Here is a 27,622-nt window from a genome sequence, read left to right on the forward strand (position 1 = left end):
CCGATGCTTCACTTCAGGTTTACTGTATCCCTCTAACAATCGTATTGACGACGAAACACAGAAACTGCATTGGAATTCAATACAAAAGGCACAATGCCTACTTAAGTACAAGAAAACTGATTCTTCTTACTCTCTATGTTTTGAACCATTCCTGTGACACTAGTTATAGATTCCGATGCTTCACATCAGGTTTACTGGACCTTCTTATTGACGACGAAACACAGAAATTGCATCGGAATTCAATACAAAAGGCACAATGCCTACTTAAGTACAAGAAAACTGATGCTTCTTACTGTCCATGTTTTGAACCATTCCTTTGACACTAGATATAGATATCCGATGCTTCACTTCAAATTACTGTATCCCTCCGACCTTCTTATTGACGATGAAACACAGATATTGCATCGGAATTAAATAGAAAAAACACAATGACGACTTAAGTACAAGAAAACTGACTCTTCTTACTGTCTATGTTTTGAACCATTCCTCTGACACTAGTTATAGATTCCGATGCTTCACTTCAGGTTTACTGTATCCCTCTGACCTTCTTATTGACGATGAAACACAGAAATTGCATCGGAATTAGATACAAAAGTCACAATGCCGACTCAAGTACAAGAAGACTGGCCCTTCTTGCTGTCTACGTTTTGAACCTTTCCTGTGAGTCCGGTTTTAGATTCCGATGCTTCACTTCAGGTTTACTGTATCACTCTGACCTTCTTATTGACGATGTAACACAGAAATTGCATCGGAATTCAATACAAAAAATCACAATGCCGACTCAAGTACAAGATGACTGGCTCCTCTTACTGTCTACGTTTTGAACCTTTCCTGTGAGACCGGTTTTGGATCCGATGCTTCACTTCAGGATTACTGTATCCCTTGGACCTTCTTATTGACGACGAAACACAGAAATTGCATCGGAATTAAATACAAAAGGCACAATGCCGACTTAAGAACAAGAAAACTGACTCCTCTATGCTGTCTATGTATTGAACCACTCCTGTGACACTAGTTATAGATTCCGATATTTCACTTCAGGTTTACTGTATCCCTCTGACCTTCGTATTGACGATGAAACACAGAAATTGCATCGGAATTAAATAGAAAAGGCACAATGCCGACTTAAGTACAAGAAAAATGTTTCTTCTTACTATCTATGTTTTGAACCATTCCTGTGACACTACTTTTAGATTCCAATGCTTCAGGTTTACTGTATCCCTCTGACCTTCTTATTGACGATGAGACACAGAAATTGTATCGGAAATAAATACAAAAGGCCCAATGCCGGCTTAAGGACAAGAAAACTGACTCTTCTTACAGTCTATGTTATGAATCACTCCTGTGACACTAGTTATAGATTCCGATCCTTCACTTCAGGTTTACTGTGTGTCTCTGACCTTCTTATTGACGATGAAACACTGAAATTGCATCGGAATTAAATACAAAGGGCACAAGGCCGACTTAAGTACAAGAATACTGACTCTTCTTATTGTCTATGTTTTGAACCATTCCTGTGACACTAGTTATAGATTCCGATGCTTCACTTCAGGTTTACTGTATCCCGCTGACCTTCCTATTGTCGATGAAACACAGAAATTGCATCGGAATTAAATGCAATAGGCACAATGCCGACTTAAGTGCAAGTGAACTGTATCTTCTTACTGTCTATGTTTTGAACCATTCCTGTGACACTAGTTATAGATTCCGATGATTCACTTCAGGTTTACTGTATCCCTCTGACATTCATATTGACGACGAAACACAGCTATTGCATCGGAATTAAATACAAAAGGCACAATGCCTACTTAAGTACAAGAAAACTGATTCTTCTTACTATCTATGATTTTAACCATTCCTGTGACACTAGTTATAGATTTCGATGCTTCACTTCAGGTTTACTGTATGCCTCTGACCTTCTTATTGACGATGAAACACAGAAATTGCATCGGACTTAAATAGAAAAAGCACAAAGCCGACTTAGGTACAAGAAAACTGACTCTTCTTACTGTCTATGTTTTGAACCATTCCTGTAACACTAGTTATAGATTCCGAGCTTCACTTCAGGTTTACTGTATCCCTCTGACCTTCTTATTGGCGATGATACACAGAAATTGAATCGGAATTAAATACAAAAGGCACAATGCCGATATCAGTACAAGAAAACTGACTCATCTTACTGTCTATGATTTCAACCATTCCTGTGACATTAGTTAGAGATTCAGATGCTTCACGTCAGGTTTATTGTATCCTTCTGACCTTCTTATTGACGATGAAACACAGAAATTGCATCGGAATTAAATACAAAGGGCACAATGCCGACTTAAGTACAAGAATACTGACTCTTCTTATTGTCTATGTTTTGAACCATTCCTGTGACACTAGTTATAGATTCCGATGCTTCACTTCAGGTTTACTGTATCCCGCTGACCATCCTATTGACGATGAAACACAGAAATTGCATCGGAATTAAATGCAATATGCACAATGCCGACTTAAGTGCAAGTAAACTGTGTCTTCTTACTGTCTATGTTTTGAACCATTCCTGTGACACTAGTTATAGATTCCGATACTTCACTTCAGGTTTACTGCATCCCTCAGACATTCTTATTGACGACGAAACACAGTAACTGCATTGGAATTCAATACAAGAGGCACAATGCCTACTTAAGTACAAGAAAACTGATTCTTCTTACTCTCTATGTTTTGAATCATTCCTGTGACACTAGTTTTAGTTTTCGATGCTTCACTTCAGGTTTACTGTACCCCTCTGACCTTCTTAATGACGACGAAACACAGAAATTGCATCGGAATTCAATACAAAAGGCACAATGCCTACTTAAGTACAAGAAAACTGATACTTCTTGCTGTCTATGTTTTGAACCATTCCTTTGACACTAGTTTTAGATATCCGATGATTCACATCAAATTACTGTATCCCTCCGACCTTCTTATTGACGATGAAACACAGATATTGCATCGGAATCAAATAGAAAAAACACAATGACGACTTAAGTACAAGAAAACTGACTCTTCTTACTGTCTATGTTTTGAACCATTCCTGTGACACTAGTTATAGATTCCGATGCTTCACTTCAGGTTTACTGTATCCCTCTGACCTTCTTATTGACGATGAAACACAGAAATTGCATCGGAATTAGATACAAAAGTCACAATGCCGACTCAAGTACAAGAAGACTGGCCCTTCTTGCTGTCTACGTTTTGAACCTTTCCTGTGAGTCCGGTTTTAGATTCCGATGCTTCACTTCAGGTTTACTGTATCACTCTGACCTTCTTATTGACGATGAAACACAGAAATTGCATCGGAATTCAATACAAAAAATCACAATGCCGACTCAAGTACAAGATGACTGGCTCCTCTTACTGTCTACGTTTTGAACCTTTCCTGTGAGACCGGTTTTGGATCCGATGCTTCACTTCAGGATTACTGTATCCCTTGGACCCTCTTATTGACGACGAAACACAGAAATTGCATCGGAATTAAATACAAAAGGCACAATGCCGACTTAAGAACAAGAAAACTGACTCCTCTATGCTGTCTATGTTTTGAACCACTCCTGTGACACTAGTTATAGATTCCGATATTTCACTTCAGGTTTACTGTATCCCTCTGACCTTCGTATTGACGATGAAACACAGAAATTGCATCGGAATTAAATACAAAAGGCACAATGCCGACTTAAGTTCAAGAAAACTGACTCTTCTTACTGTCTATGTTTTGAACCATTCCTGTGACACTACTTGTAGATTCCAAAGCTTCAGGTTTATTGTATCCCTCTGACCTTCTTATTGACGATGAGACACAGAAATTGCATCGGAAATAAATACAAAAGGCACAATGCCGCCTTAAGTACAAGAAATCTGACTCTTCTTACTGTCTATGTTATGAACCACTCCTGTGACACTAGTTATAGATTCCGATCCTTCACTTCAGGTTTACTGTGTGTCTCTGACCTTCTTATTGACGATGGAACACAGAAATTACATCGGAATTAAATACAAAAGGCACAATGCTGAGTTATGTACAAGATGACTCACTCTTCTTACTGTCTATGATGTGAACCTTTCCTGTGAGACCGGTTTTAGATTCCGATGCTACACTTCAGGATTACAGTATCCCTTAGACCTTCTTATTGACGACGAAACAGAGAAATTGCATCGGAATTAAATACAAAAAGCACAATGCCTACTTAAGTACAAGAGAACTGACTCTTCTTACTGTCTACGTTTTGAACCATTCCTGTGACACTAGTTATAGATTCCGATGCTTCACTTCAGGTTTACTGTATCACTCTGACCTTCTTATTGAGGATAAAAATACAGAAATTGCATCGGAATTCAATACAAAAAATCACATTGCCGACTCAAGTACAAGAAGACTGACTCTAATTACTGTCTACGTTTTGAACCTTTCCTGTGAGACCGGTTTTAAATTCCGATGCTTCACTTCAGGATTACTGTATCCCTTGGTCCTTCTTATTCACAACGAAACACAGAAATTGCATCGGAACTAAATACAAAAGGCAAAATGCCGTCTTAAGTACAAGTAAACTGACTCTTCTTACTGTCTATGTTTTGAACCATTCCTGTGACACTAGTTATAGATTCCGATGCTTCACTTCAGGTTTACTGTATCCCTCAGACAATCGTATTGACGACGAAACACAGAAACTGCATTGGAATTCAATACAAAAGGCACAATGCCTACTTAAGTACAAGAAAACTGATTCTTCTTACACTCTATGTTTTGAACCATTCCTGTGACACTAGTTATAGATTCCGATGCTTCACATCAGGTTTACTGGATCCCTCTGACCTTCTTATTGACGACGAAACACAGAAATTGCATCGGAATTCAATACAAAAGGCACAATGCCTACTTAAGTACAAGAAAACTGATACTTCTTACTGTCCATGTTTTGAACCATTCCTTTGACACTAGTTATAGATATCCGATGCATCACTTCAAATTACTGTATCCCTCCGACCTTCTTATTGACGATGAAACACAGTTATTGCATCGGAATTAAATAGAAAAAACACAATGACGACTTAAGTCCAAGAAAACTGACTCGTCTTACTGTCTGTGTTTTGAACCATTCCTGTGACACTAGTTATAGATTCCGATGCTTCACTTCAGGTTTACTGTATCCCTCTGACCTTCTTGTTGACGGTGAAACACAGAAATTGCATCGGAATTAGATACAAAAGTCACAATGCCGACTCAAGTACAAGAAGACTGGCCCTTCTTGCTGTCTACGTTTTGAACCTTTCCTGTGAGTCCGGTTTTAGATTCCGATGCTTCACTTCAGGTTTACTGTATCACTCTGATCTTCTTATTGACGATGAAACACAGAAATGGCATCGGAATTCAATACAAAAAATCACAATGCCGACTCAAGTACAAGATGACTGGCTCCTCTTACTGTCTACGTTTTGAACCTTTCCTGTGAGACCGGTTTTGGATCCGATGCTTCACTTCAGGATTACTGTATCCCTTGGACCTTCTTATTGACGACGAAACACAGAAGTTGCATCGGAATTAAATACAAAAGGCACAATGCCGACTTAAGAACAAGAAAACTGACTCCTCTATGCTGTCTATGTTTTGAACCACTCCTGTGACACTAGTTATAGATTCCGATATTTCACTTCAGGTTTACTGTATACCTCTGAAATTCGTATTGACGATGAAACACAGAAATTGCATCGGAATTAAATAGAAAAGGCACAATGCCGACTTAAGTACAAGAAAAATGTTTCTTCTTACTATCTATGTTTTGAACCATTCCTGTGACACTACTTTTAGATTCCAATGCTTGAGGTTTACTGTATCCCTCTGACCTTCTTATTGACGATGAGACACAGAAATTGCATCGGAAATAAATAAAAAAGGCCCAATGCCGACTTAAGAACAAGAAAACTGACTCTTCTTACAGTCTATGTTATGAACCACTCCTGTGACACTAGTTATAGATTCCGATCCTTCACTTCAGGTTTACTGTGTGTCTCTGACCTTCTTATTGACGATGAAACACTGAAATTGCATCGGAATTAAATACAAAGGGCACAAGGCCGACTTAAGTACAAGAATACTGACTCTTCTTATTGTCTATGTTTTGAACCATTCCTGTGACACTAGTTATAGATTGCGATGCTTCACTTCAGGTTTACTGTATCCCGCTGACCTTCCTATTGACTATGAAACACAGAAATTGCATCGGAATTAAATGCAATAGGCACAATGCCGACTTAAGTGCAAGTAAACTGTGTCTTCTTACTGTCTATGTTTTGAACCATTCCTGTGACACTAGTTATAGATTCCGATGATTCACTTCAGGTTTACTGTATCCCTCTGACATTTATATTGACGACGAAACACAGCTATTGCATCGGAATTAAATACAAAAGGCACAATGCCTACTTAAGTACAAGAAAACTGATTCTTCTTACTATCTATGATTTTAACCATTCCTGTGACACTAGTTATAGATTTCGATGCTTCACTTCAGGTTTACTGTATGCCTCTGACCTTCTTATTGACGATGAAACACAGAAATTGCATCGGACTTAAATAGAAAAAGCACAAAGCCGACTTAGGTACAAGAAAACTGACTCTTCTTACTGTCTATGTTTTGAACCATTCCTGTAACACTAGTTATAGATTCCGATGCTTCACTTCAGGTTTACTGTATCCCTCTGACCTTCTTATTGGCGATGAAACACAGAAATTGAATCGGAATTAAATACAAAAGGCACAATGCCGATATAAGTACAAGAAAACTGACTCTTCTTACTGTCTATGATTTCAACCATTCCTGTGACATTAGTTAGAGATTCTGATGCTTCACGTCAGGTTTATTGTATCCCTCTGACCTTCTTATTGACGGTGAAACACAGAAATTGCATCGGAATTAAATACAAAAGGCACAATGCCGACTTATGTACAAGAAAACTGACTCATCTTACTGTCTACGTTTTGAACCATTCCTGTGACACTAGTTATAGATTCCGATGCTTCACTTCAGGTTTACTGTATCCCTCTGACCTTCTTATTGACGATGAAATACAGAAATTGCATCGGAATTCAATACAAAAAATTACAATGCCGAATCAAGTACAAGAAGACTGGCTCTAATTACTGTCTACGTTTTGAACCCCTCCTGTGAGACCGGTTTTATATTCCGATGCTTCACTTCAGGATTACTGTATCCTTTGGACCTTCTTATTGACGACGAAACACAGAAATTGCATCGGAACTAAATACAAAAGGCACAATGCCGTCTTAAGTACAAGTAAACTTACTCTTCTTACTGTCTATGTTTTGAACCATTCCTGTGACACTAGTTATAGATTCCGATGCTTCACTTCAGGTTTACTGTATCCCTCTGACATTCTTATTGACGACGAAACACAGAAACTGCATTGGAATTCAATACAAAATGCACAATGCCCACTTAAGTACAAGAAAACTGATTCTTCTTACTCTCTATGTTTTGAACCATTCATGTGACACTAGTTATAGATTTCGATGCTTCACTTCAGGTTTACTGTATCCCTCTGACCTTCTTATTGACGATGAAACACAGAAATTGCATTGGAATTAAATAGAAAAGGCACAAAGCCGACTTAAGTACAAGAGGACTGACTCTTCTTACTATTTATGTTTTAACCATTCCTGTAACACTAGTTATAGATTCCGATGCTTCACTTCAGGTTTACTGTATCCCTCTGACCTTCTTATTGACGATGAAACACAGAAATTCCATCGGAATTAAATATAAAGGGCACAATGCCGACTTAAGTACAAGAATACTGACTCATCATATTGTCTATGTTTTGAACCATTCCTGTGACACTAGTTATAGATTCCGATGCTTCACTTCAGGTTTACTGTATCCCTCTGACCTTCCTACTGACGATGAAACACAGAAATTGCATCGGAATTAAATACAATAGGCACAAAGCCGACTTAAGTACAAGTAAACTTACTCTTCTTACTGTCTATGATTTGAACCATTCCTGTGACACTAGTTATAGATTTCGATGCTTCACTTCAAGTTTACTGCATCCCTCTGACCTTCTTATTGACGACGAAACACAGAAATCGCATCGGAATTTAATACAAAAGGCACAATCCCTACTTAAGTACAAGAAAACTGATTCATCTTACTGTCTATGGTTTGAACCATTCCTGTGACACTAGTTATAGATTCCGATGCTTCACTTCAAATTACAGTATCCCTTCGACCTTCTAATTGACGATGAAACACAGAAATTGCATCGGAATTAAATAGAAAAAACACAATGCCGACTTAAGTACAAGAAAAATGACTCTTCTTACTGTCTATGTTTGAACCATTCCTGTGACACTAGTTATAGATTCCGATCCTTCACTTCAAATTACAGTATCCCTCCGACTTCCTTATTGACGAAGAAACACAAAAATTGCATCGGAATTAAATAGAAAAAACACAATGCCGACTTAAGTACAAGAAAACTGACTCTTCTCACTGTCTATGTTTTGAACCATTCCTGTGACACTAGTTATACATTCCGATGCTTCATTTCAGGTTTACTGTATCCCTCTGAAATTCTTATTGACGATGAAACACAGATATTGCATCGGAATTAAATACAAAAGGCACAATGCCGACTTAAGTACAAGAAAACAGACTCTTCTTACTGTCTATGTTTTGAACCATTCCTGTGACACTAGTTATAGATTCCGATGCTTCACGTCAGGTTTACTGTATCCCTCCGACCTTCTTATTGACGATGAAACACAGAAATTGCATCGGAATTAAATACAAAAGGCACAATGCCGACTTATGTACAAGAAAACTGACTCATCTTACTGTCTACGTTTTGAACCATTCCTGTGACACTAGTTATAGATTCCGATGCTTCACTTCATGATTACTGTATCCCTTGGACCTTCTTATTGACGACGAAACACAGAAATTGCATCGGAATTGAATACAAAAGGCACAATGCCGACTTAAGAACAAGAAAACTGACTCTTCTAACTGTCTATGTTTTGAACCACTCCTGTGACACTAGTTATAGATTCCGATCCTTCACTTCACGTTTACTGTATCCCTCTGACCTTCTTATTGACGATGAAACACAGAAATTGCATCGGAACTAAATACAAAAGGCAAAATGCCGTCTTAAGTACAAGTAAACTGACTCTTCTTACTGTCTATGTTTTGAACCATACCTGTGACACTAGTCATAGATTCCGATGCTTCACTTCAGGTTTACTGTATCCCTCTAACAATCGTATTGACGACGAAACACAGAAACTGCATTGGAATTCAATACAAAAGGCACAATGCCTACTTAAGTACAAGAAAACTGATTCTTCTTACTCTCTATGTTTTGAACCATTCCTGTGACACTAGTTATAGATTCCGATGCTTCACATCAGGTTTACTGGACCTTCTTATTGACGACGAAACACAGAAATTGCATCGGAATTCAATACAAAAGGCACAATGCCTACTTAAGTACAAGAAAACTGATGCTTCTTACTGTCCATGTTTTGAACCATTCCTTTGACACTAGATATAGATATCCGATGCTTCACTTCAAATTACTGTATCCCTCCGACCTTCTTATTGACGATGAAACACAGATATTGCATCGGAATTAAATAGAAAAAACACAATGACGACTTAAGTACAAGAAAACTGACTCTTCTTACTGTCTATGTTTTGAACCATTCCTGTGACACTAGTTATAGATTCCGATGCTTCACTTCAGGTTTACTGTATCCCTCTGACCTTCTTATTGACGATGAAACACAGAAATTGCATCGGAATTAGATACAAAAGTCACAATGCCGACTCAAGTACAAGAAGACTGGCCCTTCTTGCTGTCTACGTTTTGAACCTTTCCTGTGAGTCCGGTTTTAGATTCCGATGCTTCACTTCAGGTTTACTGTATCACTCTGACCTTCTTATTGACGATGTAACACAGAAATTGCATCGGAATTCAATACAAAAAATCACAATGCCGACTCAAGTACAAGATGACTGGCTCCTCTTACTGTCTACGTTTTGAACCTTTCCTGTGAGACCGGTTTTGGATCCGATGCTTCACTTCAGGATTACTGTATCCCTTGGACCTTCTTATTGACGACGAAACACAGAAATTGCATCGGAATTAAATACAAAAGGCACAATGCCGACTTAAGAACAAGAAAACTGACTCCTCTATGCTGTCTATGTATTGAACCACTCCTGTGACACTAGTTATAGATTCCGATATTTCACTTCAGGTTTACTGTATCCCTCTGACCTTCGTTTTGACGATGAAACACAGAAATTGCATCGGAATTAAATAGAAAAGGCACAATGCCGACTTAAGTACAAGAAAAATGTTTCTTCTTACTATCTATGTTTTGAACCATTCCTGTGACACTACTTTTAGATTCCAATGCTTCAGGTTTACTGTATCCCTCTGACCTTCTTATTGACGATGAGACACAGAAATTGCATCGGAAATAAATACAAAAGGCCCAATGCCGGCTTAAGGACAAGAAAACTGACTCTTCTTACAGTCTATGTTATGAATCACTCCTGTGACACTAGTTATAGATTCCGATCCTTCACTTCAGGTTTACTGTGTGTCTCTGACCTTCTTATTGACGATGAAACACTGAAATTGCATCGGAATTAAATACAAAGGGCACAAGGCCGACTTAAGTACAAGAATACTGACTCTTCTTATTGTCTATGTTTTGAACCATTCCTGTGACACTAGTTATAGATTCCGATGCTTCACTTCAGGTTTACTGTATCCCGCTGACCTTCCTATTGTCGATGAAACACAGAAATTGCATCGGAATTAAATGCAATAGGCACAATGCCGACTTAAGTGCAAGTGAACTGTATCTTCTTACTGTCTATGTTTTGAACCATTCCTGTGACACTAGTTATAGATTCCGATGATTCACTTCAGGTTTACTGTATCCCTCTGACATTCATATTGACGACGAAACACAGCTATTGCATCGGAATTAAATACAAAAGGCACAATGCCTACTTAAGTACAAGAAAACTGATTCTTCTTACTATCTATGATTTTAACCATTCCTGTGACACTAGTTATAGATTTCGATGCTTCACTTCAGGTTTACTGTATGCCTCTGACCTTCTTATTGACGATGAAACACAGAAATTGCATCGGACTTAAATAGAAAAAGCACAAAGCCGACTTAGGTACAAGAAAACTGACTCTTCTTACTGTCTATGTTTTGAACCATTCCTGTAACACTAGTTATAGATTCCGAGCTTCACTTCAGGTTTACTGTATCCCTCTGACCTTCTTATTGGCGATGATACACAGAAATTGAATCGGAATTAAATACAAAAGGCACAATGCCGATATCAGTACAAGAAAACTGACTCATCTTACTGTCTATGATTTCAACCATTCCTGTGACATTAGTTAGAGATTCAGATGCTTCACGTCAGGTTTATTGCATCCTTCTGACCTTCTTATTGACGATGAAACACAGAAATTGCATCGGAATTAAATACAAAGGGCACAATGCCGACTTAAGTACAAGAATACTGACTCTTCTTATTGTCTATGTTTTGAACCATTCCTGTGACACTAGTTATAGATTCCGATGCTTCACTTCAGGTTTACTGTATCCCGCTGACCATCCTATTGACGATGAAACACAGAAATTGCATCGGAATTAAATGCAATATGCACAATGCCGACTTAAGTGCAAGTAAACTGTGTCTTCTTACTGTCTATGTTTTGAACCATTCCTGTGACACTAGTTATAGATTCCGATACTTCACTTCAGGTTTACTGCATCCCTCAGACATTCTTATTGACGACGAAACACAGTAACTGCATTGGAATTCAATACAAGAGGCACAATGCCTACTTAAGTACAAGAAAACTGATTCTTCTTACTCTCTATGTTTTGAATCATTCCTGTGACACTAGTTTTAGTTTTCGATGCTTCACTTCAGGTTTACTGTACCCCTCTGACCTTCTTAATGACGACGAAACACAGAAATTGCATCGGAATTCAATACAAAAGGCACAATGCCTACTTAAGTACAAGAAAACTGATACTTCTTGCTGTCTATGTTTTGAACCATTCCTTTGACACTAGTTTTAGATATCCGATGATTCACATCAAATTACTGTATCCCTCCGACCTTCTTATTGACGATGAAACACAGATATTGCATCGGAATCAAATAGAAAAAACACAATGACGACTTAAGTACAAGAAAACTGACTCTTCTTACTGTCTATGTTTTGAACCATTCCTGTGACACTAGTTATAGATTCCGATGCTTCACTTCAGGTTTACTGTATCCCTCTGACCTTCTTATTGACGATGAAACACAGAAATTGCATCGGAATTAGATACAAAAGTCACAATGCCGACTCAAGTACAAGAAGACTGGCCCTTCTTGCTGTCTACGTTTTGAACCTTTCCTGTGAGTCCGGTTTTAGATTCCGATGCTTCACTTCAGGTTTACTGTATCACTCTGACCTTCTTATTGACGATGAAACACAGAAATTGCATCGGAATTCAATACAAAAAATCACAATGCCGACTCAAGTACAAGATGACTGGCTCCTCTTACTGTCTACGTTTTGAACCTTTCCTGTGAGACCGGTTTTGGATCCGATGCTTCACTTCAGGATTACTGTATCCCTTGGACCCTCTTATTGACGACGAAACACAGAAATTGCATCGGAATTAAATACAAAAGGCACAATGCCGACTTAAGAACAAGAAAACTGACTCCTCTATGCTGTCTATGTTTTGAACCACTCCTGTGACACTAGTTATAGATTCCGATATTTCACTTCAGGTTTACTGTATCCCTCTGACCTTCGTATTGACGATGAAACACAGAAATTGCATCGGAATTGAATAGAAAAGGCACAATGCCGACTTAAGTACAAGAAAAATGTTTCTTCTTACTATCTATGTTTTGAACCATTCCTGTGACACTACTTTTAGATTCCAATGCTTCAGGTTTACTGTATCCCTCTGACCTTCTTATTGACGATGAGACACAGAAATTGCATCGGAAATAAATACAAAAGGCCCAATGCCGGCTTAAGAACAAGAAAACTGACTCTTCTTACAGTCTATGTTATGAACCACTCCTGTGACACTAGTTATAGATTCCGATCCTTCACTTCAGGTTTACTGTGTGTCTCTGACCTTCTTATTGACGATGAAACACTGAAATTGCATCGGAATTAAATACAAAGGGCACAAGGCCGACTTAAGTACAAGAATACTGACTCTTCTTATTGTCTATGTTTTGAACCATTCCTGTGACACTAGTTATATTTTCCGATGCTTCACTTCAGGTTTACTGTATCCCGCTGACCTTCCTATTGACGATGAAACACAGAAATTGCATCGGAATTAAATGCAATAGGCACAATGCCGACTTAAGTGCAAGTAAACTGTGTCTTCTTACTGTCTATGCTTTGAACCATTCCTGTGACACTAGTTATAGATTCCGATACTTCACTTCAGGTTTACTGCATCCCTCTGACATTCTTATTGACGACGAAACACAGTAACTGCATTGGAATTCAATACAAGAGGCACAATGCCTACTTAAGTACAAGAAAACTGATTCTTCTTACTCTCTATTTTTTGAATCATTCCTGTGACACTAGTTTTAGTTTTCGATGCTTCACTTCAGGTTTACTGTACCCCTCTGACCTTCTTAATGACGACGAAACACAGAAATTGCATCGGAATTCAATACAAAAGGCACAATGCCTACTTAAGTACAAGAAAACTGATACTTCTTGCTGTCTATGTTTTGAACCATTCCTTTGACACTAGTTTTAGATATCCGATGATTCACATCAAATTACTGTATCCCTCCGACCTTCTTATTGACGATGAAACACAGATATTGCATCGGAATTAAATAGAAAAAACACAATGACGACTTAAGTACAAGAAAACTGACTCTTCTTACTGTCTATGTTTTGAACCATTCCTGTGACACTAGTTATAGATTCCGATGCTTCACTTCAGGTTTACTGTATCCCTCTGACCTTCTTATTGACGATGAAACACAGAAATTGCATCGGAATTAGATACAAAAGTCACAATGCCGACTCAAGTACAAGAAGACTGGCCCTTCTTGCTGTCTACGTTTTGAACCTTTCCTGTGAGTCCGGTTTTAGATTCCGATGCTTCACTTCAGGTTTACTGTATCACTCTGACCTTCTTATTGACGATGAAACACAGAAATTGCATCGGAATTCAATACAAAAAATCACAATGCCGACTCAAGTACAAGATGACTGGCTCCTCTTACTGTCTACGTTTTGAACCTTTCCTGTGAGACCGGTTTTGGATCCGATGCTTCACTTCAGGATTACTGTATCCCTTGGACCCTCTTATTGACGACGAAACACAGAAATTGCATCGGAATTAAATACAAAAGGCACAATGCCGACTTAAGAACAAGAAAACTGACTCCTCTATGCTGTCTATGTTTTGAACCACTCCTGTGACACTAGTTATAGATTCCGATATTTCACTTCAGGTTTACTGTATCCCTCTGACCTTCGTATTGACGATGAAACACAGAAATTGCATCGGAATTGAATAGAAAAGGCACAATGCCGACTTAAGTACAAGAAAAATGTTTCTTCTTACTATCTATGTTTTGAACCATTCCTGTGACACTACTTTTAGATTCCAATGCTTCAGGTTTACTGTATCCCTCTGACCTTCTTATTGACGATGAGACACAGAAATTGCATCGGAAATAAATACAAAAGGCCCAATGCCGGCTTAAGAACAAGAAAACTGACTCTTCTTACAGTCTATGTTATGAACCACTCCTGTGACACTAGTTATAGATTCCGATCCTTCACTTCAGGTTTACTGTGTGTCTCTGACCTTCTTATTGACGATGAAACACTGAAATTGCATCGGAATTAAATACAAAGGGCACAAGGCCGACTTAAGTACAAGAATACTGACTCTTCTTATTGTCTATGTTTTGAACCATTCCTGTGACACTAGTTATATTTTCCGATGCTTCACTTCAGGTTTACTGTATCCCGCTGACCTTCCTATTGACGATGAAACACAGAAATTGCATCGGAATTAAATGCAATAGGCACAATGCCGACTTAAGTGCAAGTAAACTGTGTCTTCTTACTGTCTATGTTTTGAACCATTCCTGTGACACTAGTTATAGATTCCGATGATTCACTTCAGGTTTACTGTATCCCTCTGACATTCATATTGACGACGAAACACAGCTATTGCATCGGAATTAAATACAAAAGGCACAATGCCTACTTAAGTTCAAGAAAACTGATTCTTCTTACTATCTATGATTTTAACCATTCCTGTGACACTAGTTATAGATTTCGATGCTTCACTTCAGGTTTACTGTATGCCTCTGACCTTCTTATTGACGATGAAACACAGAAATTGCATCGGACTTAAATAGAAGAAGCACAAAGCCGACTTAGGTACAAGAAAACTGACTCTTCTTACTGTCTATGTTTTGAACCATTCCTGTAACACTAGTTATAGATTCCGATGCTTCACTTCAGGTTTACTGTATCCCTCTGACCTTCTTATTGGCGATGAAACACAGAAATTGAATCGGAATTAAATACAAAAGGCACAATGCCGATATCAGTACAAGAAAACTGACTCTTCTTACTGTCTATGATTTCAACCATTCCTGTGACATTAGTTAGAGATTCTGATGCTTCACGTCAGGTTTATTGTATCCTTCTGACCTTCTTATTGACGATGAAACACAGAAATTGCATCGGAATTAAATACAAAGGGCACAATGCCGACTTAAGTACAAGAATACTGACTCTTCTTATTGTCTATGTTTTGAACCATTCCTGTGACACTAGTTATAGATTCCGATGCTTCACTTCAGGTTTACTGTATCCCTCTGACCTTCTTATTGACGATGAAACACAGAAATTGCATCGGAATTAGATACAAAAGTCACAATGCCGACTCAAGTACAAGAAGACTGGCCCTTCTTGCTGTCTACGTTTTGAACCTTTCCTGTGAGTCCGGTTTTAGATTCCGATGCTTCACTTCAGGTTTACTGTATCACTCTGACCTTCTTATTGACGATGAAACACAGAAATTGCATCGGAATTCAATACAGAAAATCACAATGCCGACTCAAGTACAAGATGACTGGCTCCTCTTACTGTCTACGTTTTGAACCTTTCCTGTGAGACCGGTTTTGGATCCGATGCTTCACTTCAGGATTACTGTATCCCTTGGACCCTCTTATTGACGACGAAACACAGAAATTGCATCGGAATTAAATACAAAAGGCACAATGCCGACTTAAGAACAAGAAAACTGACTCCTCTATGCTCTCTATGTTTTGAACCACTCCTGTGACACTAGTTATAGATTCCGATATTTCACTTCAGGTTTACTGTATCCCTCTGACCTTCGTATTGACGATGAAACACAGAAATTGCATCGGAATTAAATAGAAAAGGCACAATGCCGACTTAAGTACAAGAAAAATGTTTCTTCTTACTATCTATGTTTTGAACCATTCCTGTGACACTACTTTTAGATTCCAATGCTTCAGGTTTACTGTATCCCTCTGACCTTCTTATTGACGATGAGACACAGAAATTGCATCGGAAATAAATACAAAAGGCCCAATGCCGGCTTAAGGACAAGAAAACTGACTCTTCTTACAGTCTATGTTATGAATCACTCCTGTGACACTAGTTATAGATTCCGATCCTTCACTTCAGGTTTACTGTGTGTCTCTGACCTTCTTATTGACGATGAAACACTGAAATTGCATCGGAATTAAATACAAAGGGCACAAGGCCGACTTAAGTACAAGAATACTGACTCTTCTTATTGTCTATGTTTTGAACCATTCCTGTGACACTAGTTATAGATTCCGATGCTTCACTTCAGGTTTACTGTATCCCGCTGACCTTCCTATTGTCGATGAAACACAGAAATTGCATCGGAATTAAATGCAATAGGCACAATGCCGACTTAAGTGCAAGTGAACTGTATCTTCTTACTGTCTATGTTTTGAACCATTCCTGTGACACTAGTTATAGATTCCGATGATTCACTTCAGGTTTACTGTATCCCTCTGACATTCATATTGACGACGAAACACAGCTATTGCATCGGAATTAAATACAAAAGGCACAATGCCTACTTAAGTACAAGAAAACTGATTCTTCTTACTATCTATGATTTTAACCATTCCTGTGACACTAGTTATAGATTTCGATGCTTCACTTCAGGTTTACTGTATGCCTCTGACCTTCTTATTGACGATGAAACACAGAAATTGCATCGGACTTAAATAGAAAAAGCACAAAGCCGACTTAGGTAGAAGAAAACTGACTCTTCTTACTGTCTATGTTTTGAACCATTCCTGTAACACTAGTTATAGATTCCGAGCTTCACTTCAGGTTTACTGTATCCCTCTGACCTTCTTATTGGCGATGATACACAGAAATTGAATCGGAATTAAATACAAAAGGCACAATGCCGATATCAGTACAAGAAAACTGACTCATCTTACTGTCTATGATTTCAACCATTCCTGTGACATTAGTTAGAGATTCAGATGCTTCACGTCAGGTTTATTGTATCCTTCTGACCTTCTTATTGACGATGAAACACAGAAATTGCATCGGAATTAAATACAAAGGGCACAATGCCGACTTAAGTACAAGAATACTGACTCTTCTTATTGTCTATGTTTTGAACCATTCCTGTGACACTAGTTATAGATTCCGATGCTTCACTTCAGGTTTACTGTATCCCGCTGACCATCCTATTGACGATGAAACACAGAAATTGCATCGGAATTAAATGCAATATGCACAATGCCGACTTAAGTGCAAGTAAACTGTGTCTTCTTACTGTCTATGTTTTGAACCATTCCTGTGACACTAGTTATAGATTCCGATACTTCACTTCAGGTTTACTGCATCCCTCTGACATTCTTATTGACGACGAAACACAGTAACTGCATTGGAATTCAATACAAGAGGCACAATGCCTACTTAAGTACAAGAAAACTGATTCTTCTTACTCTCTATGTTTTGAATCATTCCTGTGACACTAGTTTTAGTTTTCGATGCTTCACTTCAGGTTTACTGTACCCCTCTGACCTTCTTAATGACGACGAAACACAGAAATTGCATCGGAATTCAATACAAAAGGCACAATGCCTACTTAAGTACAAGAAAACTGATACTTCTTGCTGTCTATGTTTTGAACCATTCCTTTGACACTAGTTTTAGATATCCGATGATTCACATCAAATTACTGTATCCCTCCGACCTTCTTATTGACGATGAAACACAGATATTGCATCGGAATTAAATAGAAAAAACACAATGACGACTTAAGTACAAGAAAACTGACTCTTCTTACTGTCTATGTTTTGAACCATTCCTGTGACACTAGTTATAGATTCCGATGCTTCACTTCAGGTTTACTGTATCCCTCTGACCTTCTTATTGACGATGAAACACAGAAATTGCATCGGAATTAGATACAAAAGTCACAATGCCGACTCAAGTACAAGAAGACTGGCCCTTCTTGCTGTCTACGTTTTGAACCTTTCCTGTGAGTCCGGTTTTAGATTCCGATGCTTCACTTCAGGTTTACTGTATCACTCTGACCTTCTTATTGACGATGAAACACAGAAATTGCATCGGAATTCAATACAAAAAATCACAATGCCGACTCAAGTACAAGTTGACTGGCTCCTCTTACTGTCTACGTTTTGAACCTTTCCTGTGAGACCGGTTTTGGATCCGATGCTTCACTTCAGGATTACTGTATCCCTTGGACCCTCTTATTGACGACGAAACACAGAAATTGCATCGGAATTAAATACAAAAGGCACAATGCCGACTTAAGAACAAGAAAACTGACTCCTCTATGCTGTCTATGTTTTGAACCACTCCTGTGACACTAGTTATAGATTCCGATATTTCACTTCAGGTTTACTGTATCCCTCTGACCTTCGTATTGACGATGAAACACAGAAATTGCATCGGAATTGAATAGAAAAGGCACAATGCCGACTTAAGTACAAGAAAAATGTTTCTTCTTACTATCTATGTTTTGAACCATTCCTGTGACACTACTTTTAGATTCCAATGCTTCAGGTTTACTGTATCCCTCTGACCTTCTTATTGACGATGAGACACAGAAATTGCATCGGAAATAAATACAAAAGGCCCAATGCCGGCTTAAGATCAAGAAAACTGACTCTTCTTACAGTCTATGTTATGAACCACTCCTGTGACACTAGTTATAGATTCCGATCCTTCACTTCAGGTTTACTGTGTGTCTCTGACCTTCTTATTGACGATGAAACACTGAAATTGCATCGGAATTAAATACAAAGGGCACAAGGCCGACTTAAGTACAAGAATACTGACTCTTCTTATTGTCTATGTTTTGAACCATTCCTGTGACACTAGTTATATTTTCCGATGCTTCACTTCAGGTTTACTGTATCCCGCTGACCTTCCTATTGACGATGAAACACAGAAATTGCATCGGAATTAAATGCAATAGGCACAATGCCGACTTAAGTGCAAGTAAACTGTGTCTTCTTACTGTCTATGTTTTGAACCATTCCTGTGACACTAGTTATAGATTCCGATACTTCACTTCAGGTTTACTGCATCCCTCTGACATTCTTATTGACGACGAAACACAGTAACTGCATTGGAATTCAATACAAGAGGCACAATGCCTACTTAAGTACAAGAAAACTGATTCTTCTTACTCTCTATGTTTTGAATCATTCCTGTGACACAAGTTTTAGTTTTCGATGCTTCACTTCAGGTTTACTGTACCCCTCTGACCTTCTTAATGACGACGAAACACAGAAATTGCATCGGAATTCAATACAAAAGGCACAATGCCTACTTATGTACAAGAAAACTGATACTTCTTGCTGTCTATGTTTTGAACCATTCCTTTGACACTAGTTTTAGATATACGATGATTCACATCAAATTACTGTATCCCTCCGACCTTCTTATTGACGATGAAACACAGATATTGCATCGGAATTAAATAGAAAAAACACAATGACGACTTAAGTACAAGAAAACTGACTCTTCTTACTGTCTATGTTTTGAACCATTCCTGTGACACTAGTTATAGATTCCGATGCTTCACTTCAGGTTTACTGTATCCCTCTGACCTTCTTATTGACGATGAAACACAGAAATTGCATCGGAATTAGATACAAAAGTCACAATGCCGACTCAAGTACAAGAAGACTGGCCCTTCTTGCTGTCTACGTTTTGAACCTTTCCTGTGAGTCCGGTTTTAGATTCCGATGCTTCACTTCAGGTTTACTGTATCACTCTGACCTTCTTATTGACGATGAAACACAGAAATTGCATCGGAATTCAATACAAAAAATCACAATGCCGACTCAAGTACAAGATGACTGGCTCCTCTTACTGTCTACGTTTTGAACCTTTCCTGTGAGACCGGTTTTGGATCCGATGCTTCACTTCAGGATTACTGTATCCCTTGGACCCTCTTATTGACGACGAAACACAGAAATTGCATCGGAATTAAATACAAAAGGCACAATGCCGACTTAAGAACAAGAAAACTGACTCCTCTATGCTGTCTATGTTTTGAACCACTCCTGTGACACTAGTTATAGATTCCGATATTTCACTTCAGGTTTACTGTATCCCTCTGACCTTCGTATTGACGATGAAACACAGAAATTGCATCGGAATTGAATAGAAAAGGCACAATGCCGACTTAAGTACAAGAAAAATGTTTCTTCTTACTATCTATGTTTTGAACCATTCCTGTGACACTACTTTTAGATTCCAATGCTTCAGGTTTACTGTATCCCTCTGACCTTCTTATTGACGATGAGACACAGAAATTGCATCGGAAATAAATACAAAAGGCCCAATGCCGGCTTAAGAACAAGAAAACTGACTCTTCTTACAGTCTATGTTATGAACCACTCCTGTGACACTAGTTATAGATTCCGATCCTTCACTTCAGGTTTACTGTGTGTCTCTGACCTTCTTATTGACGATGAAACACTGAAATTGCATCGGAATTAAATACAAAGGGCACAAGGCCGACTTAAGTACAAGAATACTGACTCTTCTTATTGTCTATGTTTTGAACCATTCCTGTGACACTAGTTATATTTTCCGATGCTTCACTTCAGGTTTACTGTATCCCGCTGACCTTCCTATTGACGATGAAACACAGAAATTGCATCGGAATTAAATGCAATAGGCACAATGCCGACTTAAGTGCAAGTAAACTGTGTCTTCTTACTGTCTATGTTTTGAACCATTCCTGTGACACTAGTTATAGATTCCGATGATTCACTTCAGGTTTACTGTATCCCTCTGACATTCATATTGACGACGAAACACAGCTATTGCATCGGAATTAAATACAAAAGGCACAATGCCTACTTAAGTTCAAGAAAACTGATTCTTCTTACTATCTATGATTTTAACCATTCCTGTGACACTAGTTATAGATTTCGATGCTTCACTTCAGGTTTACTGTATGCCTCTGACCTTCTTATTGACGATGAAACACAGAAATTGCATCGGACTTAAATAGAAGAAGCACAAAGCCGACTTAGGTACAAGAAAACTGACTCTTCTTACTGTCTATGTTTTGAACCATTCCTGTAACACTAGTTATAGATTCCGATGCTTCACTTCAGGTTTACTGTATCCCTCTGACCTTCTTATTGGCGATGAAACACAGAAATTGAATCGGAATTAAATACAAAAGGCACAATGCCGATATCAGTACAAGAAAACTGACTCTTCTTACTGTCTATGATTTCAACCATTCCTGTGACATTAGTTAGAGATTCTGATGCTTCACGTCAGGTTTATTGTATCCTTCTGACCTTTTTATTGACGATGAAACACAGAAATTGCATCGGAATTAAATACAAAGGGCACAATGCCGACTTAAGTACAAGAATACTGACTCTTCTTATTGTCTATGTTTTGAACCATTCCTGTGACACTAGTTATAGATTCCGATGCTTCACTTCAGGTTTACTGTATCCCTCTGACCTTCTTATTGACGATGAAACACAGAAATTGCATCGGAATTAGATACAAAAGTCACAATGCCGACTCAAGTACAAGAAGACTGGCCCTTCTTGCTGTCTACGTTTTGAACCTTTCCTGTGAGTCCGGTTTTAGATTCCGATGCTTCACTTCAGGTTTACTGTATCACTCTGACCTTCTTATTGACGATGAAACACAGAAATTGCATCGGAATTCAATACAGAAAATCACAATGCCGACTCAAGTACAAGATGACTGGCTCCTCTTACTGTCTACGTTTTGAACCTTTCCTGTGAGACCGGTTTTGGATCCGATGCTTCACTTCAGGATTACTGTATCCCTTGGACCCTCTTATTGACGACGAAACACAGAAATTGCATCGGAATTAAATACAAAAGGCACAATGCCGACTTAAGAACAAGAAAACTGACTCCTCTATGCTGTCTATGTTTTGAACCACTCCTGTGACACTAGTTATAGATTCCGATATTTCACTTCAGGTTTACTGTATCCCTCTGACCTTCGTATTGACGATGAAACACAGAAATTGCATCGGAATTAAATAGAAAAGGCACAATGCCGACTTAAGTACAAGAAAAATGTTTCTTCTTACTATCTATGTTTTGAACCATTCCTGTGACACTACTATTAGATTCCAATGCTTCAGGTTTACTGTATCCCTCTGACCTTCTTATTGACGATGAGACACAGAAATTGCATCGGAAATAAATACAAAAGGCCCAATGCCGGCTTAAGAACAAGAAAACTGACTCTTCTTACAGTCTATGTTATGAACCACTCCTGTGACACTAGTTATAGATTCCGATCCTTCACTTCAGGTTTACTGTGTGTCTCTGACCTTCTTATTGACGATGAAACACTGAAATTGCATCGGAATTAAATACAAAGGGCACAAGGCCGACTTAAGTACAAGAATACTGACTCTTCTTATTGTCTATGTTTTGAACCATTCCTGTGACACTAGTTATAGATTCCGATGCTTCACTTCAGGTTTACTGTATCCCGCTGACCTTCCTATTGACGATGAAACACAGAAATTGCATCGGAATTAAATGCAATAGGCACAATGCCGACTTAAGTGCAAGTAAACTGTGTCTTCTTACTGTCTATGTTTTGAACCATTCCTGTGACACTAGTTATAGATTCCGATGATTCACTTCAGGTTTACTGTATCCCTCTGACATTCATATTGACGACGAAACACAGCTATTGCATCGGAATTAAATACAAAAGGCACAATGCCTACTTAAGTACAAGAAAACTGATTCTTCTTACTATCTATGATTTTAACCATTCCTGTGACACTAGTTATAGATTTCGATGCTTCACTTCAGGTTTACTGTATGCCTCTGACCTTCGTATTGACGATGAAACACAGAAATTGCATCGGACTTAAATAGAAAAAGCACAAAGCCGACTTAGGTACAAGAAAACTGACTCTTCTTACTGTCTATGTTTTGAACCATTCCTGTAACACTAGTTATAGATTCCGATGCTTCACTTCAGGTTTACTGTATCCCTCTGACCTTCTTATTGGCGATGAAACACAGAAATTGAATCGGAATTAAATACAAAAGGCACAATGCCGATATCAGTACAAGAAAACTGACTCTTCTTACTGTCTATGATTTCAACCATTCCTGTGACATTAGTTAGAGATTCTGATGCTTCACGTCAGGTTTATTATATCCTTCTGACCTTCTTATTGACGATGAAACACAGAAATTGCATCGGAATTAAATTCAAAGGGCACAATGCCGACTTAAGTACAAGAATACTGACTCTTCTTATTGTCTATGTTTTGAACCATTCCTGTGACACTAGTTATAGATTCCGATGCTTCACTTCAGGTTTACTGTATCCCGCTGACCATCCTATTGACGATGAAACACAGAAATTGCATCGGAATTAAATGCAATATGCACAATGCCGACTTAAGTGGAAGTAAACTGTGTCCTCTTACTGTCTATGTTTTGAACCATTCCTGTGACACTAGTTATAGATTCCGATACTTCACTTCGGGTTTACTGCATCCCTCTCACATTCTTATTGACGACGAAACACAGTAACTGCATTGGAATTCAATACAAGAGGCACAATGCCTACTTAAGTACAAGAAAACTGATTCTTCTTACTCTCTATGTTTTGAATCATTCCTGTGACACTAGTTTTAGATTTCGATGCTTCACTTCAGGTTTACTGCATCCCTCTGACCTTCTTATTGACGACGAAACACAGAAATCGGATCGGAATTTAATACAAAAGGCACAATCCGTACTTAAGTACAAGAAAACTGAATCTTCTTACTGTCTATGTTTTGAACCATTGCTGTGACACTAGTTATAGATTCCGATGCTTCACTTCAAATTACTGTATCTCTCCGACCTTCTAATTGACGATGAAACACAGAAATTGCATCGGAATTAAATAGAAAAAACACAATGCCGACTTAAGTACAAGAAAAATGACTCTTCTTACTGTCTATGTTTGAACCATTCCTGTGACACTAGTTATAGATTCCGATCCTTCACTTCAAATTACAGTATCCCTCCGACTTCCTTATTGACGAAGAAACACAAAAATTGCATCGGAATTAAATAGAAAAAACACAATGCCGACTTAAGTACAAGAAAACTGACTCTTCTCACTGTCTATGTTTTGAACCATTCCTGTGACACTAGTTATACATTCCGATGCTTCATTTCAGGTTTACTGTATCCCTCTGAAATTCTTATTGACGATGAAACACAGATATTGCATCGGAATTAAATACAAAAGGCACAATGCCGACTTAAGTACAAGAAAACAGACTCTTCTTACTGTCTATGTTTTGAACCATTCCTGTGACACTAGTTATAGATTCCGATGCTTCACGTCAGGTTTACTGTATCCCTCCGACCTTCTTATTGACGATGAAAGACAGAAATTGCATCGGAATTAAATACAAAAGGCACAATGCCGACTTATGTACAAGAAAACTGACTCATCTTACTGTCTACGTTTTGAACCATTCCTGTGACACTAGTCATAGATTCCGATGCTTCACTTCAGGTTTACTGTATCCCTCTGACAATCGTATTGACGACGAAACACAGAAACTGCATTGGAATTCAATACAAAAGGCACAATGCCTACTTAAGTACAAGAAAACTGATTCTTCTTACTCTCTATGTTTTGAACCATTCCTGTGACACTAGTTATAGATTCCGATGCTTCACATCAGGTTTACTGGATCCCTCTGACCTTCTTATTGACGACGAAACACAGAAATTGCATCGGAATTCAATACAAAAGGCACAATGCCTACTTAAGTACAAGAAAACTGATGCTTCTTACTGTCCATGTTTTGAACCATTCCTTTGACACTAGTTATAGATATCCGATGCTTCACTTCAAATTACTGTATCCCTCTGACCTTCTTATTGACGATGAAACACAGATATTGCATCGGAATTAAATAGAAAAAACACAATGACGACTTAAGTACAAGAAAACTGACTCTTCTTACTGTCTATGTTTTGAACCATTCCTGTGACACTAGTTATAGATTCCGATGCTTCACTTCAGGTTTACTGTATCCCTCTGACCTTCTTATTGACGATGAAACACAGAAATTGCATCGGAATTAGATACAAAAGTCACAATGCCGACTCAAGTACAAGAAGACTGGCGCTTCTTGCTGTCTACGTTTTGAACCTTTCCTGTGAGTCCGGTTTTAGATTCCGATGCTTTACTTCAGGTTTACTGTATCACTCTGACCTTCTTATTGACGATGTAACACAGAAATTACATCTGAATTCAATACAAAAAATCACAATGCCGACTCAAGTACAAGATGACTGGCTCCTCTTACTGTCTACGTTTTGAACCTTTCCTGTGAGACCGGTTTTGGATCCGATGCTTCACTTCAGGATTACTGTATCCCTTGGACCTTCTTATTGACGACGAAACACAGAAATTGCATCGGAATTAAATACAAAAGGCACAATGCCGACTTAAGAACAAGAAAACTGACTCCTCTATGCTGTCTATGTTTTGAACCACTCCTGTGACACTAGTTATAGATTCCGATATTTCACTTCAGGTTTACTGTATCCCTCTGACCTTCGTATTGACGATGAAACACAGAAATTGCATCGGAATTAAATAGAAAAGGCACAATGCCGACTTAAGTACAAGAAAAATGTTTCTTCTTACTATCTATGTTTTGAACCATTCCTGTGACACTACTTTTAGATTCCAATGCTTCAGGTTTACTGTATCCCTCTGACCTTCTTATTGACGATGAGACACAGAAATTGCATCGGAAATAAATACAAAAGGCCCAATGCCGGCTTAAGGACAAGAAAACTGACTCTTCTTACAGTCTATGTTATGAATCACTCCTGTGACACTAGTTATAGATTCCGATCCTTCACTTCAGGTTTACTGTGTGTCTCTGACCTTCTTATTGACGATGAAACACTGAAATTGCATCGGAATTAAATACAAAGGGCACAAGGCCGACTTAAGTACAAGAATACTGACTCTTCTTATTGTCTATGTTTTGAACCATTCCTGTGACACTAGTTATAGATTCCGATGCTTCACTTCAGGTTTACTGTATCCCGCTGACCTTCCTATTGTCGATGAAACACAGAAATTGCATCGGAATTAAATGCAATAGGCACAATGCCGACTTAAGTGCAAGTAAACTGTGTCTTCTTACTGTCTATATTTTGAACCATTCCTGTGACACTAGTTATAGATTCCGATGATTCACTTCAGGTTTACTGTATCCCTCTGACATTCATATTGACGACGAAACACAGCTAATGCATCGGAATTAAATACAAAAGGCACAATGCCTACTTAAGTACAAGAAAACTGATTCTTCTTACTATCTATGATTTTAACCATTCCTGTGACACTAGTTATAGATTTCGATGCTTCACTTCAGGTTTACTGTATGCCTCTGACCTTCTTATTGACGATGAAACACAGAAATTGCATCGGACTTAAATAGAAAAAGCACAAAGCCGACTTAGGTACAAGAAAACTGACTCTTCTTACTGTCTATGTTTTGAACCATTCCTGTAACACTAGTTATAGATTCCGAGCTTCACTTCAGGTTTATTGTATCCCTCTGACCTTCTTATTGGCGATGAAACACAGAAATTGAATCGGAATTAAATACAAAAGGCACAATGCCGATATCAGTACAAGAAAACTGACTCATCTTACTGTCTATGATTTCAACCATTCCTGTGACATTAGTTAGAGATTCAGATGCTTCACGTCAGGTTTATTGTATCCTTCTGACCTTCTTATTGACGATGAAACACAGAAATTGCATCGGAATTAAATACAAAGGGCACAATGCCGACTTAAGTACAAGAATACTGACTCTTCTTATTGTCTATGTTTTGAACCATTCCTGTGACACTAGTTATAGATT

The sequence above is a fragment of the Schistocerca piceifrons genome, chromosome 9, assembly GCF_021461385.2.
Source record: "Schistocerca piceifrons isolate TAMUIC-IGC-003096 chromosome 9, iqSchPice1.1, whole genome shotgun sequence".
In the NCBI taxonomy this organism is placed as follows: domain Eukaryota; kingdom Metazoa; phylum Arthropoda; class Insecta; order Orthoptera; family Acrididae; genus Schistocerca; species Schistocerca piceifrons.